Source organism: Durio zibethinus, chromosome 3 (assembly GCF_047325235.1).
Source record: "Durio zibethinus cultivar Kanyao isolate XHJ-2024 chromosome 3, ASM4732523v1, whole genome shotgun sequence".
In the NCBI taxonomy this organism is placed as follows: domain Eukaryota; kingdom Viridiplantae; phylum Streptophyta; class Magnoliopsida; order Malvales; family Malvaceae; genus Durio; species Durio zibethinus.
The window spans coordinates 11,064,919-11,083,330 of NC_143164.1; the positions used below are offsets into that span (position 1 = coordinate 11,064,919).

Consider the following 18,412-nt stretch of genomic DNA (forward strand, 5'->3'; position numbering starts at 1 on the left):
TTAGATAACTCATCCATGGTAGCCTGAGCAAGGGTCATACTCTGAGTACCAACATCCTACTACAATATTTAATGAAATATAAGTATTAAAACCAAATTAATAAATGTAATAAACAAATTAATATTAAACTTATAAACAAAATCAGACTTTATGGCTGGTAACAGTTCCCTGCTTAACTTGCCATGAAAGCTTGTCCTATGTGGATGACGTTATTTGACTGGCCTACAGGCATGCTATACTGCATTGCTGCCAACATAGCCTCAAAAGCAGTGAGTCTTTGTTATTGGTCATTGAGGCATTGCTCTTGATTATTAAGTCGTTGCTATTGTTGCTCAATGATTGCTTCATATTGTGCATTTGTCATTCATAGGGTTTTGGGTTGATTACTAAAAAACTTTGATGGCAACAAAAATTTACCAACCTCACGAACTCGACCAATCCTTTCTTTAGCGCCTAATGCTAAAGACAATAGATCTTCACCATATTGGATTGCCAGTTCACTGGATTTAACTTTGGTAGCATAATCATCTTAAAAGGCAATAATAAAATGGGCTGTAACAACAAATCTATACAAGCTAGTACAGAGTCATGCATACAACCACAATGTCAATCATACATGATATTAAACAAGCAGTTATACATACAATCTTTGTAGCCATTTCTTTGGTTGCTTCATCTACAAAGGATCCATCATTCCGTAGATGTCCCTGTTATTAGACATCCTATTTGGAAACTTTGATGCCAGAGCTCGTTGATTCTTATTAAATTACTGCAATATAAGAATCAAAATGTATGAAATGAATGTTCATAAATATGTATTAATGAGTATAAAACATGTGTGCGAATACTTATAAACTCATACTTCACATTTGCATATCTTTTTCTCGCTGTCCGATGGTGATATAGTTGTTTGGCCTGAATGTTCCGTTGGTTTTCTTTGATTTTTTGCAAAAGAAAAAAATTACGTCAATCACATATGAAGATATTGAATATATTGCATAAAATCTTATAAATAATATTTTTGGTAATGTGTTTGCATACTGAAAAATCTTTTGATTGTCGATCTCAAACAAAATTTATCAAATCTTCAACACTTATTACATATGCATATGATGTAGATGGAATAGCTAATACATCACCTTGATTAGCCAACAGTCAAATATATTAGGTTGTCAATTTGCTTTTAAAATCTCTGAATGCTTTCCCAATAGATTGCAACATAATCTTTTTACAGTCAATTAGGACATCGAATTGTTCCTAAATAATTTAACACAGTTAATATGAACACATTGAATTTCAATTAAGTGATCATTTAACAAATTTTACAAAATAGTTGATTAAACATACCATAACTGACTGCCATATGCCATTCTTTAGATCATCAGGAACTCGTCACTAATTGGTGTACGTAATTAAAATCCTACTATGGACGATGGCACCAATATGAGTAGTTAACTTGGCAGCTCCTTCAGACATAGGCTGCCCACTTTGATTGAAGTTAACGTGAATTTTTATGTCACTCACTTTAATTTGTTTATTTCATCCCCTTCTTTTTCTTTTTTGGCCTACATTTGTGTCTTATGCATGTTCAATAGAAGGAGAATTATGTTGTTTAGAGTCCATAATACATGTGATTTTGATCATAATTATATGAAATATACCAAAATGATCATCTAAATTTAACCCTGTACGTATTTAAATACAACCAATACTATGCTACGTACATAAATAAAATTTAGCAAACCAATTAGCAATGTGTTCAAAACACCCTTCAACAAACCATTTAGAAACACCATTTAGCAAATCATTCAGCATATGATTCAGCATACCAATATTATACAATACCATTCAGCAAAACAATATCACACAATACAATTCAGCAAACCACAATATTTAAAGAAAACTACACAAAAAACATCATTCATGCAATACCAAGACTTGGACGACTATGGTTACGATAAAATGAATAAAAATATATATGCATATGTATATAGTAAGCAATAAAAAAAATACCTCTATCGAATAATATAAATAATATAGTAAAAAAAATAATAAAGACATGCAAGTAAACAGAGAAGTGTGCACTGTTGATTTGTTGAAGGTTGATGGTGATGATAGAGATAAAGAAACCAAAAGTCTGATAGAAATGTGTTTATAGGTTTGGTTTGGTTGATTAATGCAAGTTTTAATCATTCTCTATACTAGTAGTTTGTGATTCCGATGTTCAAAATAAGGGAATGAATATAAAAATTATAAGTGAAGATGTTTTTCTGAAAAAAATGCCTTCAATAATCTCGTTAAAATTTTAGTTGAAGATTATTGAAGGCTATTTTTACTAAAAGATGTCTTTAATAATCGAAAAAAAATTTCAAAAAAAATTATTAAAGGTGTTTTTCCTCAAAAAATGCCTTCGATAATTCTGAACAAAAATTATTGAAGTCGTTTTTAGTAAAAAATTATCTTTATTGATATTCCCATAATAAGAATGGAGGGAATTATTGAAGGCATATTATGCAGAAAATACCTTCAATAGATTCCTTCAATAAATTATAGCAAATTAGTGAAGGTATTTTTCTGAAAAAAAATGCCTTCACTATCCACCTTAAAATGTTAGTAGTGAAATATTGAAGGTGTTTTTCACTAGAAGACACCTTTAATAATCTCAAACAATTTTCAAAAAGAAATTATTAAAGGCGTATGATGCAAAATACCTTTAATAAATTCCTTCAAAAATTAGAACGAATTAGTGAAGGTGTTTTCATGGAATAAATGCCTTCAATAATAATCTTAAAATTCTAGTAGTGGAATATTGAAAGCATTTTTCACTAGAATATGCCTTTAATAATTCCAAATAATTTTTAAAAGAAAATTATTGAAGGTGTTTGTTATAAAAAAAATGCCTTCAATAATTCTATGTAAAAATTATTGAAGGCGTATAATGCAAAAAAACACATTTAATAAATTCTTACAAAAATTAAAACGAATTATTAAATGTGTTTTTCTAGAATAAATGCCTTCAATAACTTTTTTAAAATTTTAGTAGTGGAATATTGAAGGCATATAATGTAAAGACGTCTTTAATAAATTCTTTCAAAAATTAGAATGAATTAGTGAAAGTGTTTTTCTGGAATAAATACCTTTAATAACCATCTTCAAATTTTAGTAGTGGAATATTTAAGGTGTTTTCTACTAAAAGATGCCTTTAATAAAAATTTAACAATTTTGAAAAAAAAATTATTAAAGGCATTTTTTCTCAAGAAATGCATTCAATAATTATCTACAAAAATTAATGAAAGTGTATAATGCAAAAAACGCATCCAATAAATTCTTTCAAATTAGAACGAATTAGTGAAGGCATTTTTGTAGAACAAATGCCTTCACTAACTGTCTTAAAATTTTAGTAATGGAATATTGAAAGTGTTTTTCACTAGAATACGCCTTTAATAATCTTAAATCATTTTTAAAAGGAAATTATTGAAGGCATTTATTCTAAAAAAACTCTTTTAATAATTCGGTAAAAAAATTATTGAAGGCGTATAATTCAAAAAACACCTTCAATAAATTCCTTGAAAAATTAGAACGAATTAGTGAAGGTTTTTTTGTGGAATAAACGCCTTCAATAACTATCTTAAAATTTTAATAATGGAATATTGAAGGCATTTTCTACTAGAAGCTACCTTTAATAATCTCAAACAATTTTTAAAAGGAAATTATTGAAGGTATTTTTTCAAGAAACACCTTCAATAATTATCTACAAAAATTATTGAAAGAGTATAATGCATAAAACGCCTTTAATAAATTCCTTCAAAAATTAGAACGAATTAGTGAAGGCATTTTTCTCGAATAAACTCCTTCAATAACCCCTTAAAATTTAGTAATGGAATATTAAAGGCATTTTCTACAAAAGATGCTTTTAATAATCTCAAATAATTTTTAAAATGAAATTATTAAAGGCATTTTTTCTCAGGAAATGCCTTCAATAATTTTCTCTTAGAAATCGAAGTGAATTATTGAAGGCGTTTTTAGTAGAAAATCGCCTTCATTGATATTCACTAATAAAAATAAAGAAATTAATGAAGGCATATTATGCAAAAAAATACCTTCAATAAATACACCATAAAATATAGATGAAAATAGTGAAGGCATTTTTGGGGCATAAATGCCTTTAATAATTGCCTTAAAATTTTACTATGACTTTATTAAAAATGCCTATAATATACACAAAAAATATTTAAGAGAAAATTATTAAAGGTATTTTTCTTAGTAAACGCCTTCAATAATCCGATCCAATTAAATTTTCCCCAAACTTAGCGCATCCAATCATCAACTTCAAGCTTCATCTTCATTATTCTACTATTTCTCTTTCTAAACTAATTACAATTTACTTTCCCTTTCCTTTAGCTTTTAGTAATCGAGCTTTGTCTTTTAGAACCCTATTTTACTATTCATTAGTTATTTACTTTAGCTTTTACTCCATTCTACTATTCCTTTAGCTTTTGTAATTTGCAATTTTCTTTTTGGTTTAAACAATTATCTCTAAAAGCCATTTTTCTCAAATACCCATTTGGAACCCATCATCCACTTTCCTTTCCTTTTCATTTTCTTCATTTTTTGGGTTTTCTCTGTATCTGTTTTACCTTAATTCAACCCCAACTACAAATACTCTAAGGTATTGTCTATGTTAGCAGCAGAGTTGTAAATGCTTAATATCAGGTAGCTAATAAAATACTTCATAACAAAGAGTTCTAGTTTTTTGTAAGTACTGGTTTTGTTATTATCTTTTATTTAAAACATAGTAAGCTTAAGTATTTTACATGTTCGTTTTCATATTAATTATTTATATACATTTGGTCTGATAATGTAGCAAGTACTAAATGTATAATAGTTGGATATAAAAGTCAAGATTAAGTCATGAGTAAAGAGATGGAGTGGAAGATTTTCTTAATTTTGCTTGTGAGAATACAAGTGAAGATAATACGATATTATGCCCATATGTGAAGTGTGCTAATATTGATTGGCAAATGCGTAAAGTTGTTTTTGAACATTTAATTTGTATTGAATCTGTCTTGAGATATGTTAATTAGTATTTTCATGGAGAGTCTGTACTGTCAAGGTCTTTCATTGGAGTTCCTTTAACTTCAAGGGCTTCCCAACACCAACATGATCCTTCTATAGAAAATGACACTGAAGGCATGTTACGAGATGCTTTTAACATTTATAACTAACATTTTCGTAATCTGTCTCCCTAAAATGATGGATTTAATCAATACAATGTTGAAAGAAATGAATTTGGTGAACTTGGTGAACTTGGGATAGGTGTAGGTGACCAACAACTTAGAGGAGAAGCATCAAAGTTTTATAGGTTGCTTAAGGATATGAATAAAAAACTTTATAAAGGATCGAAGCATTCAAGGTTATTTTTCTGTGTTCATCTTTTTCACTTGAAATGCATATGTGGATGGACGAAAAATTCTCTGACTTTATTATTAGAATTTATGAAAGAAATGTTTTCTTTTATAAAAATCTCTGAATCTTGTAAGGAATAAAAAAAGATGATCAAGGATTTAGGTTTTGGATATGAGAAAATTCATAGTTGTCCTAATGATTGCATGTTGTATTGGGGTGATAGAAAAATCAAGAATCTTGTCATTTATGTGGTATTTCTCATTGGGTGGACAAAAACCCCAATGAAAGGTTGAATGAGGATGATGATGAGGTCTATGTTAAAAAGAAGCCTGTTAAGGTTTTACGCTATTTTTCATTAATACCAAGACTTCAATGACTCTTTATGTTTTTTGAAACTGTAGATCCAATGAGGTGGCATCATGAGAAGCAAATGGATGATGGATCATTGAGGCATCTTGTAGATTTTTTGGCATGGAAATCATTTCATTCTAGGTTTTCAGACTTTGCATTTGATCCTTAAAATGTTATGCTTAGACTAGCATCTAATGGATTCAACCAGTTTAAAATGATGAGTACTTTTTATAGTACTTGGTTAGTTGTATTGATTCCTTACAATTTGCTACCATGGATTGCTATGAAACAATAGTCATTTATATTATCTATGATAATTCTCGGGGAAAAAGGTCCAGGTAATGATATAGATATCTACTTACAACCTCTTATTAAAGAGTTAAAGTAATTATAAGAAGGAGTTAAGACTTATGATACATAAAAAAAAGAACTTTAATATGCGTATTGCTTTTATTATGGACTATTAATGATTTTCCTACTTATACGATTTATATGGTTAGAGTATAAAAGGTCATTATGCATGTCCATCTTGTGCTGTACAAACATGTTAGAAGTGGTTACCTAATGATAGGAAGTTCTGTTATATGGGATATCATCGATGGTTAGATGATAATTATCAATTTAGATTTTAAAAATATCTTTTTGATGGAACTGAAGTATTGAAGAGATCGCCTTTACCAATTAGTGGGTTTAATATCTTGTCAAAGTTAAAAGATATTAATTTCACTTATGAAAAAATAACTTCATCAAGGAAAAGAGTGAGGGACATATTTGAAGGTGCTTAGCCTCATATTATGCAAGTTGGTGATGCTGATACTCAAGGTGGTGATCTTGATGTCTAAAGTGATGAAGAGGATGATGAAGAAAATAACCTCAACATGTCTGAGTTATGGAAAAAAATATCTTTTTTGAGTTACTTTATTGGGAATATAATTTATTACGCCATAACTATGATTCGATATACATAGAGAAAAATGTTTGTGAAAATTTTATCGAGACAATTCTCAATGTGAATAAAAGATCAAAGGATGACTTAAAGAGTCAGTTTGACCTAGTTGATATAGGGATTTGCCATGACTTTCATCCAAAGTTGCTTTTTAATGGTAAATATCAATTGCCTCTTACTTGTTTTAGGATTTCTAAAGCTGAAAAAGATGTGTTTTGCAAGGTTTTGAAAAATGTCAAAGTTTCATATGGCTATGCATCAGATATATTGAGATGTGTGAATCTAAAAAAGCAAAAACTTTCTTCATTGAAGTCACATGATTATCACATTTTGATGCAAGACTTATTTCCAATTGCTTTACGTTCATCAATTTCAAAGCAAGTCACTTCCGTGGTAATTGAATTGAGTAACATATTTAAATTTCTATGTGGGAAATGTATGAATGTGGAAGAGCTTGACAAATTTAAGATCAAGCCGCGATTACTTTAGGTCATTTAGAAAAGATTTTCCCTCTAAACTTTTTCACTATTATGATGCATTTGGTTATCCACCTTCCATATAAAGCAAAACTCGGTGAGCCAATTTATTATCAATGAATGTATCCTATCAAAAGGTATTATTTGTTAATAGATCAATTAGGTTGTTATTGATGATCATGCCACTCTAGTTAAAAAGATATATGACTAATGTTTTATGCAGTAGGTTTTTTAAGAGGTTAAAGTCTTATTGTTACAACAAAGGCTATCCGAAAGGTTCTATTACTGAAAGATATTTAGCAGAAGAGTGTATGACATTTTGTTCTCGTTATTTGAAAGATGTTGAAATGAGATTTAATAGACCATCGAGAAATGTTGGTATGCAACATACTTACTTTGCCTACAGTTATCTTTTTGAAATTTTTGGACAACGAATAGGCAAAGCTAAAATGGTGGAGTTAGATAATAAATCTTAGGCATAAGCACATCAATATGTTCTTTCCCATCATGACTTAATTGAATCATTTCGCAGGTAAGTTTTTTAGCAAGAAAATTATTCATTCCATTAAGCATAATTTATTATATTTTTTTTATTGTTAATACTTTATCATGATATTTTGTATTGAGTATAGAAATAATTTGAGAGCTCCAGCACATTATTGAAGATCAAACCCTTAAAGCTTGATAGGTTGTTTGCTGAAAACTTTCATGAATGGTTAGGAGTAATTGTGAGTAATGCCATACTTCCCATTATGATAGAATGCTTACAGTATAACTAACATTAATAACATATATATATTTATTCCACTTTTATAGGTTTAGAGTGGAAAGCTTGTTAGTGAAGAGGTAAAGTGTCTTTCACAAGGTTTGAACATGATTATGAAATGATAAAAAGGTTTCATCATCAATGGATTTAGATTTCACACTAAATCTCATGAGAGATTTAGAAGTACACAAAATTTAGGAGTTGTTGTTACTTCAGCAACTACTAGCTATGCTAGTGCTAGGGACACAAACCCTTTAGAGGAAAATGTTGACTATTATGGCATGATTAATGACATCATTGAGTTGGATTATTATGGCAAGTGAAAAGTTGTCTTATTTTGGTGTGATTGGGCTTATGTGAATAGTGCAAGAGGTATTAAGAAAGATCAGTATGGATTTACACTTGTAAATTTTTCTTGATTAATTCACACTGGACAACAACTCATCGATGAACCTTATGTTTTTTCATCTCAAGTTAAACAAGTTTTTAATTCTAAAGATCCCAAAGAATTGGGTTATTTGTTGTTTTTCGAAACACACCTAAAGACTTATTTGATATGAGGTTAGATACCAGAGATGATGTTGAACATGGAACTGAATGTTATCTTTTTGCTAAACAAAACTTAGATGAAAATATCTCCAGTACCTACGCTCAGTGGGTCCACGAAGATGTTACTAAAGACATTTATGAACCATGATAGATCATCTATATTTTGTAATTCGAGTGTTTAAGACATAATATAGTAAATGCTTATATGTAATTAATGTCGCATTCACTATTGTATATTTATTATATTGTAAATCATACATTATCTTTTGATTTAATTAAATCGATATGTTCTTTATATATCATGGGTTATGATTTCTTAACTTCTTAATGTCTTTATATATGTTCTAAACTAATATCTTTTATATATTCGCTTTTATGATGCAAGTAAGCTACAATGCGGAGGAGTAGATTGAAAGGAATACATATTAGAGATATTAGTTCAAAATCATCTACGAAACTTGTTGATATTGGCTATGGATTGAATCCTTTAGAGGGGAATGAATGTACTGTTAGATCTAACTCAGTCACTTGTAACCCTCAACTGCTATTGGATATGAAAATATGAGAGGTTTAGGTTTAGATAGTATTCCATCAATTGATTATGCTTTAAATTTGAATGCAGGTATCATATACCCCATATTTAGAATTCGATTATAATGATTAAAGTATTGGCATTTTACAAATCGATTTGTTATTTTTTGTAGTTGATAACAATGGTTAACGGAGAACCAGAGGCCGAACAACTTTGAATGAATTATTTGCACTACCTCCGAATGAGGGTATTATAGTGTCTACAAACTATGATAAGCAACCAATTGGTGAAGAGGCTCCAACTGTTGGCTGGATTTCTAGGCATGCTAGTTTGTAATGGAATGAAATTGCCTATTCATTATGAACCATGGCATAAAATTCCAACAGAAGTTAAGGCCAATGCTTTAAACTTTATTAAGGTATTAGCATAATTAATGACATATAAAAATATAATTATTTTACATTTTGTTTACTTATTCAAACTTTTCTTATTGTATTATTATAATCAAGATTTATATTTGAAATACCAACTTCATTTGTGCTTAAGTCATTGGAAAAGAAATGGAAAGATTATTAGCATAATTTGAAGAATAATTATTTTGATCGAAAAACTACTGTAGAGGTGACGATGGAAAATCTACCCCGTAATGTGATTAGGTGGCAATATGAACAATTAGTTAGATTTTGGTTCTTAAGAAAATGAGAGGTACTAATTTGTAACTTTGTATAATAAAATGAAATAATGAAAGTGTTTTATGCTTTAAGTTGGTAATATTTGTATTTCAACCATATACGCAATTATTTTTTATGACAGGAAAGAGAACATATTGGGATTGATAGCAGAAGCAACAAAAATATAGCCATACAAGTGGATCAAAAAGTTTTGTAAGAAAGTAAAAAGAAATAGTAAGTTTATGATTTTAAACTTATTCCAATGAATGAACTTTTTGTGCCGTTAAAAGGTAAATATGCAAATAAATAGTTATTGTTCTGTTTTAATAGTTTTGATAGTTTCAATACAATGACTAAACTTATCAAAAGCATTGAACTTAGTTGATATGGATGATATGTATGAAAAAGATATTATTTACGTCTATTCAAGTAAAAATACAAATTTGTTATTGTTCTATTTTAACAGTTTGGATAGCTTCAATACTTGATATTAAACTTGTTCGATTGATTAAACTTGGTTTCTATGGTTGATATAGGTGAAAAAGTTGTCGATATCTATTTGGGACTATTTTTGCCTTTAAAAGGCAAAAATACAAATTAAACTTTTAGATGGCATTGAACAGTTTGAATGGCTTCAATCCATTATATTAAATTTGTCCAAATAATTGAATTTATTTTCCATGATCGAAATGTATGAAAGGTCAAAATGCTTTTATTGTTTGCATTTGTTTAAGATTATTGTGTTGTTAAGGGGCTAAAATATAAATTTACGGTTATATTTATATTTTAACAATTTAGATAGATTAAATACATGATATTAAAATTATTCAAAATTTTGAACTTGATTGACAGGCTTGATATGCATGAATAAGTTGCAGTTGATATGTATTTAACAATAACATATGTTTTTGCATAGGAGATTGAGATGGGTGGTAAAATTGGAAGTGTGAAACTTTTTTGCTTAACGCACACAAAAAAAGACGGATCTTACATGAATATCAAAACACAAGAAATTGTGGTAATTTGAAACATCTATTTTAATAGAAAGTAAATATTTACTCTTTTTAACATATTATCAATTAATCATTAAACTTGATAGTTGTATATGACAAATTTACGAGAGAAAGTGAAAGAGAAAATGGCTACTGAGATTGAAGTAGCATCTGATGATTCTGTCAATATGTAAGAATTAAAAAACTGAATATTCATAGAAGTTTTTGGAAAAGAAAGGCATGGATGGGTCCGAGGCCTTGGATTGGGTCCAACCATCTACCTACTATGAACGTAGCTCTCATCAGTTTACATTCTTAGCAAGTTAGTTTTCACGAGACATTTCGATATTGAGAGAGGAGTTGCAAACTATGCAACAATATTTTCAGCAAATGAAAGCAGAAAGAGAATAAGAGTGTGCCAAAATTGAGGAAAAATATGCTAGAATGGAGCAAGAGCGTGCAAAATTTCAGTAGTTGCATGATTGATTCGATCATCTTATGAATTTTATGGAACAACAATTTTTAGGAATTGCTCTCGATGGTCTACCAACTCAAGTATTATATTTAGTAAATATTTATATTTTTTAATATAAAAAAAGCTTATTATGAAGTGTTAAAAATTGTATGGTATTATTCAATAGGTTCCTAAGCACACTAGTGACCAAGGTGGAAAACTTCCTTCATCAATTGGTAGCCTTCAAAATTTATGTAATCATCAATTTCATACATTTTAATTTTTTTTGTTAATGTATTAAAAAAATTTGAATGTTATTATACTAATTATTAAATTTTGTATTAATTAGATGCATATTTGAATGTGAATAAAATTTTTATTAATTTTAGTTTCTGAATTTAAGTTTGTTTTTATTTCATTAACATTTCTTGTTACTGAAAATAATAAATATTAATAGAAATTTAAAAAATAAAAAATAAATTTCTGAATTTCGCAGCATTCGCGTTCAAAAATACTGTTAAATGAATAATTTAGTGATATTTGTACTATAAAACGCCATTAAAAAAAATGACGTTCTTATCAAAAAATGTTGCTAAATTAGTGACTTTTTTGATACAAACGTCGCTAATTTAGTGGTGTCTTATCATATAAATGCCACCATAATAGTGTTATTTTTCTAATAAAAACGGGGAAGGAAGAAAAAAAGGAAGAGAGGTGGCAAAAAAAAAAAAAAAAGAAAGCGAGAGAAGCATGAAACGAAAAAAAAAAAAAAAAAAAGAAAACTGGGCAGTGAAGCATAAGAAAAATTAAGGTGGCAGAGGTGGGGAAGGTCGTGGGGCAGTAAAGAAAAGGAAGAGAGCAGAAAACTGGGAAGCAAAAACAAAAAAAAAAAATAGTATCAGTGAAGAAGAAAGCCACGCAAAGAAAGAAGAGGAAACCGCGAAAAAACCTGCACCAGAAGAAAGAAGGCAGCAAAGAAAAAAAAAAAGAAGAAGGATAGGGAGAAGAAAAATGGCAAACGGAGAGTGGACCAGAAAAGTGAAAAACAAAAAGCAACCAGAAAAATTGGCAAAGAAACCGCCAGAAAACAGAAAAAGAGGAGAGGCAAAAGAAGTAGAAGAAAAAGAGAGGCACAGGTGAAAACTAAACATAAAACAAACAGGAAAAAGAAGTACCAGTAGCAACCAGCTGTATGAAACAGAAGAGAAAAACGGCAAACAAGTAGCGATGAAGGAAAGCCAAAGAAAAAAAAAAAGAAACAAAACAAAAAAAAAGGAAAAAAAAATGGTGAAAACGTAAACATCCCCAGCTTTTTGCATGATTGTAGGCTGTGAAACAAGACAGCTTAAGTTCAAGTTTTTTTGGCTTCTTTTTACGTGAAAATTTGTTAAATAAACCCCAAAGTTCCAACCATTGCATGCTCAGTTCATTTGGTTTCTTCTCCTTGTGTGTGGTCTACTCGCATGTACCCAAATAATATGCAATGAACGGGATCTTTTATTCTTTGTTTGAAACCGAAATTCTCATGGAAACCTGAGAAGAAAAGGTCCATAATAGCTTAAGAGTTAACAGTTTTTTTCTTCTTTTCTTCTTTTTTAAAATAGTCACGTTTTTGCTGCATGAATGGCTTAAAAGCATGTTTGTTTTCTTTCTTTGTTCGTGTTCATTGTCCTTGCGTATTGATTCTTGCAAGAGTCTAAAACTTAATCTTGTTGTGTATGTTGGTCTTTCTCCTTTCTTGTCTTGCGTGTTGATTGTTTGTGGGAACTTAGAACTGCATCCTTGGCTCACGTCTTTTGATCTTTGTTGCGTGGATTGAAAGTTTGTTCTTAACTCAATGAATTAAAGGTTGGGGTTAGGACAAAGTCAGTACGCATGCAGGAAAGTTGATGGGGATGGGTTTTAGCCTTCTACCTATTGCCCACATTGGGTTTTTATCCATGAAACTAGTAAGCCAAGCTAATGGATTTCGTTTTTCTTACTAAGCCCATGCATATTTCTCTTGGAATTAATTATAGCTCAAATTTTATACATTTTATATTCTTTGGTTCTCATTTTAATTTAAATGTAATTTTATTTCTTATGTTTTAATTTTCAATGTGATTCATTTCTCATGCATTTTTAAAATTTATAAAAAAAAATAAAAAAATAATAGTAATAAGTAAAAATATATATGTTATAATAAATATAAAAATAATTTTGTATTTAAAAATATTTTCGCTTAGATGTTGGAGAAATATTAAATAATAAAAATAAAAATAAAAATAATAAATGGTAAAAAAGGGCTAAAAACATAAGAATAATGAATTTTAATAAAGTATACAAAAATATAAAATTCATTTTTAGATAAGTTATAAAAATCGAGCTTACTCCGAAAATCTACCTAAATGTTTGAGGTTTTTAGAGAGATTCATAATTGTCTGCAATAAAACTTAAAACCCTAGTTGAAACCTGAAACCCTAGATGAAACCGAAAACCTTAAATCTACCCAAAACCCTGAAACCATTATAAAATTTAAAGATTTGTATGAAAATTTCTCGTGAAGTAATCTGTTCTCAAATACGGCCTAGATGATGGGGTATTTAGGAAACTTTACTTCATCAAGAATTTTCATATATTTTTGAAATTTAAAATAATAAAATTAAAAGAAATGGAAAATGAGATTTTAAATACAAAAAATTGTACCTAAACTCTGCCTAGAGGATAAAGAGTTCAGGTGGTCTTTTTATGTTTAAGAACTTGATCTAAAATTCGCATCTCATTATCATTTAGGATAAACATTTACATCCATGTTTGCACTGTTTGCCTATATCTATGTTTATTTTAATTGTTGATGTTTATGGTTAGTTATTTAATTATTTATTTATTTTTTAAAATATATATAATTTCAAAAGTAAATAAATAAATAAAATTAAAATAATATTTCAAGGAATATAATTTTGGATACTCTACCTAGATGCTGGAGAGTCACCAATAATTATCATTTTTAAAGAATATTACTTTTATTTTCAACGAAATGCTGTGGCAAATCTTAGACTTAAAAGGATTATTTTTGAATTCTACATTTATGTCAGAGAATTTTATGGCATTTCTTTAATTTAGAGATTTTATAGCATTTCTAAATAAAGATTTTTAAATAATTTTATTTTTTTAAAATGAAAAGAATTATAGTTAAATTTCATATAAAAACCATTTTTATCCAAAGTTATAAATAGCACATGATTAATTGGTACCAATTTTATAGGCACTATAGAGGTGCTAATCTTTCTTCATGCGTAACTGACTCTTGAACCCAATCCTGTTTTCGTAGACCAAAATTATCTTTTTAATAAATTTTAAACCCATTTTTATTATTTTATTAAAAAGATAAAATTTTCAGGTGGTGAACCATACCCTAAAAAAAAAATTTGTGGTGACTTCTCATGTTTTCATGATTTAATTTTTACATCTAGTGATTAAGTTTCTAAATAGATATGTTATGATAGCGAGTTGATGTGAAATCCTTAATGCAAAGTAAAGATGGCATGTGAGGTGCGTTAGGTATGTCGATAGGAAATGGGGTTAGTATTTGCTTATATGTCTTAATGTAAATATGAGTTTGTAGAAAAAAGTAAATGGAGTAAGGTGATGGAACGTCATCTTTCTTTCATTAAGAATTCTTGTATATAGATGTTAAAAAATTTTGGTGAAACTCAATACATACATAAAAGGAATAAGTAGTCTTGGATGGCATAAAGTAATAAGTTTGAAAAACATGGTAACTTGGTGGTGGATGTTGCTAGAGATAGTACTTCTTCAGGTGGATGGCATTCTATGTCTTTAGTATAGGGTTGTCCCCTATGTCTTAATGACAATAGAGACCCTATATGTTCATTATCAATTTGGTGACAACTTTTTTATCTCTCTCATCAATTTACTTGCTCCATAGTTTTTAAGTACCAAGACGCCTACTTGAAAATGCATGTGTTTAAGAGTTATAATATCTAAAGACTTGTTGGGCCCTGATGGCTATTCTTACTTCAGCTAAATCCCTGGTCTCTTACAGTAGGTGAAGATTTGCTTTCAAGGCTTCTGAATTCATTTTAGGGTTAAAATGTGATGTCCCTAATATGTTTACACCCATTTTAGCTGGTATTATAGTTTTGTCCTATAAGTTAGAGTAAATAGGGTTTCACCTAGGGTTTCACCTATCGTCAAATGGTCAAAAGTCTTAATTGCCCAAACTATTTCAAGTGCTTATTCAACTCAAATCCTTTTTGTTTCACTAAGTTTCTTATTCTAGGTGGTCAAAATCTTCTGATTCATCGACTCCACTTGACCATTGGTTTTGGGGTGGGCTACTAAGTTGTGAAATAGTGCTACTTTAAAATTTGGTAGAAATGTTTTAGCTTGTTAGCTTGCAATTGTGTTCTATTGTCTACCACAATGGTGTTGGAGGACCAAATCTGTATACTATAAGCTTCCAAACAAAGTCTTCACTATTTTTATAGTGATTATGGCCATGGGCTCTACTTAAACTCATTTAGTAAAATAGTTGTAAGCCACAATCATAAACTTCTTATAGGCCATTGCTATAAGGAAAAGACATAAGATATCAATGCTTAATTGTGTAATTGGCCATGGGTTAAAAATTTGATTAAGTACTTTTACTGGCTACTATGGACCCTTGATAAATTGTTGACATTTGTCACATTTCTTAACTAGTTCAATTGCATCTTTTTTCATAATAGGCTAATACTTGCCTTATCTTAGTGCCTTCTGTGCGAACAATCACCCACCCACATAGTGCCAACACACCCATTCATGAATTTTCCTTAAAACATATTCCACCTCGGTTAGTGGCAAACATAGGAAAGGGGCAAAAAAGTTTTCTTATAGAGTGTGTCCCCAATAGTGCAAATCTAGCTACTTTTTTTTATAGATTTTTTTGGCCACCACCAGGTCAAGAGAGTACTTGCCTTTAAGGTATGTCATGATAGGAGTTATCAAACTATTTTTTTCCTCCAAACATAGAACTAGGGTAGGCTATAAGTATCGAGGGGTTGGTATGTGCTCTAGTAGGATTTTGTCAAGTTCTTTTATCTTAATTGAAGCTATCATGTCAGTGTAGAAGACTTGTTCAAGGTTGACTAAGCTAACGAATGATTGTATGGTACTTGGTGAGCATAGGATCTCAAACATTGTACTCACCATTCACCTGGTGAGTGATTAGTTATGAATCAGTATAGAAGATGGGGTCTTTCACATTTAGAGTAGCAACCAATTCTAGCCTTCCAGCCACTATTTTATATTTAGTTGCATTGTTAGAGATAAAAAAATCTAAAAGATAGCCTATATTGCCACTTTTATCCTTAAAGGCTCAATAATAAAATTTCTACCCCTAAGCCATCTTTTTTTGAAGAGCCATCAACATATAACATAAGTTTGTTATGGTAAGAGGCCTAGTACTGAAAGGTATCAAATAAGTTGAGGGTGGTGGGGAAATTGATTGGCTTGTTTGTCTCATTCTTTTGTTGTTGCTCTAAGGGTTAAGCATCATCAATCGGTGTTAGTGTGGTTTCTAAAGTGAAGGAGCACTTAGCAACAAAGTTTGGAAAGGCTTGGTCTTCGATAGCTTTCCTGAGCTTATACTCTATATATAACTCGCTAAGCTCGACACTCTATTTCATCATTCTCACTTAATATGTCTAATATGTATAGGACTTCTTCAAGAAGCTAGTTAGTGAACATAATAATAGCATATGCCTGAAAGTATTACCCAATCAATGAATAGTGTAAATAAGTGCAAAGACAATCTTTTCCAGCCTCATGTAATTGACTTTCTCATTCTATAGTACTTTGCTGGCATAATATACTAATTCCTAACATTATTCTCTTATTGAACCAATATTGTAATAAATGTTTAATTTGACACAACTAGGTTTATCTAGACAGGCTTGAAAGAGATAGGGCTGGCCCATAAGAAATGCGAGTTAGGATATTTCTTGAGTTCTTCGAAGGCTTTTTGGCATTGGTCATCTGATTGAATGTAGTGGCACTTTGAAAGACCTTAAAGAAAAGTAAGTAGTTGTTAGCCAATTTAGACACAAATCTATTCAGGGTTGCCATTTGCCTCATAAGTCTCTGTATTTCTTTGGTTGTTCTAAGTGATTCATGTTTAAAATGATTATGACCTTTTCATGATTTGCCTTAATACTTTTGTTAGAGACCATAAACCCTAAAAACTTCCATACCTCTATACTAAAAATACTTTTAGTAAGGTTTAACTTCATGTTGTAATGATGTAGTGTAGAGAAAACCTCTACCAGGTCTTGTATGTGTTACTCTAAAAAAAAGAGCTTTTACTAGCATATCATCCATGTACATTTTAAGGAAGTGTTCAACTGATCTTTGAATATTTTATTAATGAGTCATTAATAAATAGCTCTTGCATTTTTAAGCCCAAAAGACATGACCATGTAACAAAATAAACCATCCTTGTTGTGAAAGAGTCTTCTTCATCTACCCTTATCAATTTGATTTGGTTGTAATCAAAGAAGGCATCCATGAATCTCAAATATTTGTGACCCACAAAGGAGTCAACCAATTTGTTAATAAAGGGCAAGAGAAAGGTGTCTTTTTAGCAAGTTTTATTGAGATCTATGAAATCCATACATATAGGCCACTTCTTGATAGATTTATTTACCAAACATGTTGGTGATCCATTTAGGATACTTCACTTCCCTAGCATAGCCTATAGACAATAATTTGTCCTCCTCTTTATAGATTGCTTGGATACACAATCCGAGGTAAATCACCTTTTCTTTCGTCTCATCTACTTGGTTGTTGGGTCAATGTTTAAAAAATAGGCAATAAAATGCTTATCAATTTTTATAATGTTAATAGTAGACCAAGAGAAGACATCTATATTTCACTATAAAAATTGATGTAATTATACCTGGCTAACAAGCTTTAGGTTGGGAGATATAGATGGATTGGCATTGTTTACTCAACAGGGTATGTTTTACACTCCTTTGCTTCATCACATGTGTCTGGGTTGTGAATGTTGATAGTTTACACCAGGGCAGGGTTAATAAGGTATTTTAATAGGGTATAGGTTCTTGGGGTTAATAAGATTGTTTCTTAATCTATTCTTTAAGAGTTACTACAAGCTTAGAGTTGTTTCTTCTTCTAGCTTCGCCTTCTGTGCTAACTGTAAGGAAAGAGTATGGCATTGATGGGCGATCACTTGATTGGTCTGCATGAACTCTATTCCTGTAGGTGTAGGAT

General features: G+C 30.0%; 1 pseudogene; it reads left to right on the forward strand.

The window, feature by feature from the left end:
- Window positions 1–18,412, forward strand: part of LOC111299266 (peroxidase 12-like) — a 67,232-nt pseudogene that overhangs the window by 25,382 nt on the left and 23,438 nt on the right.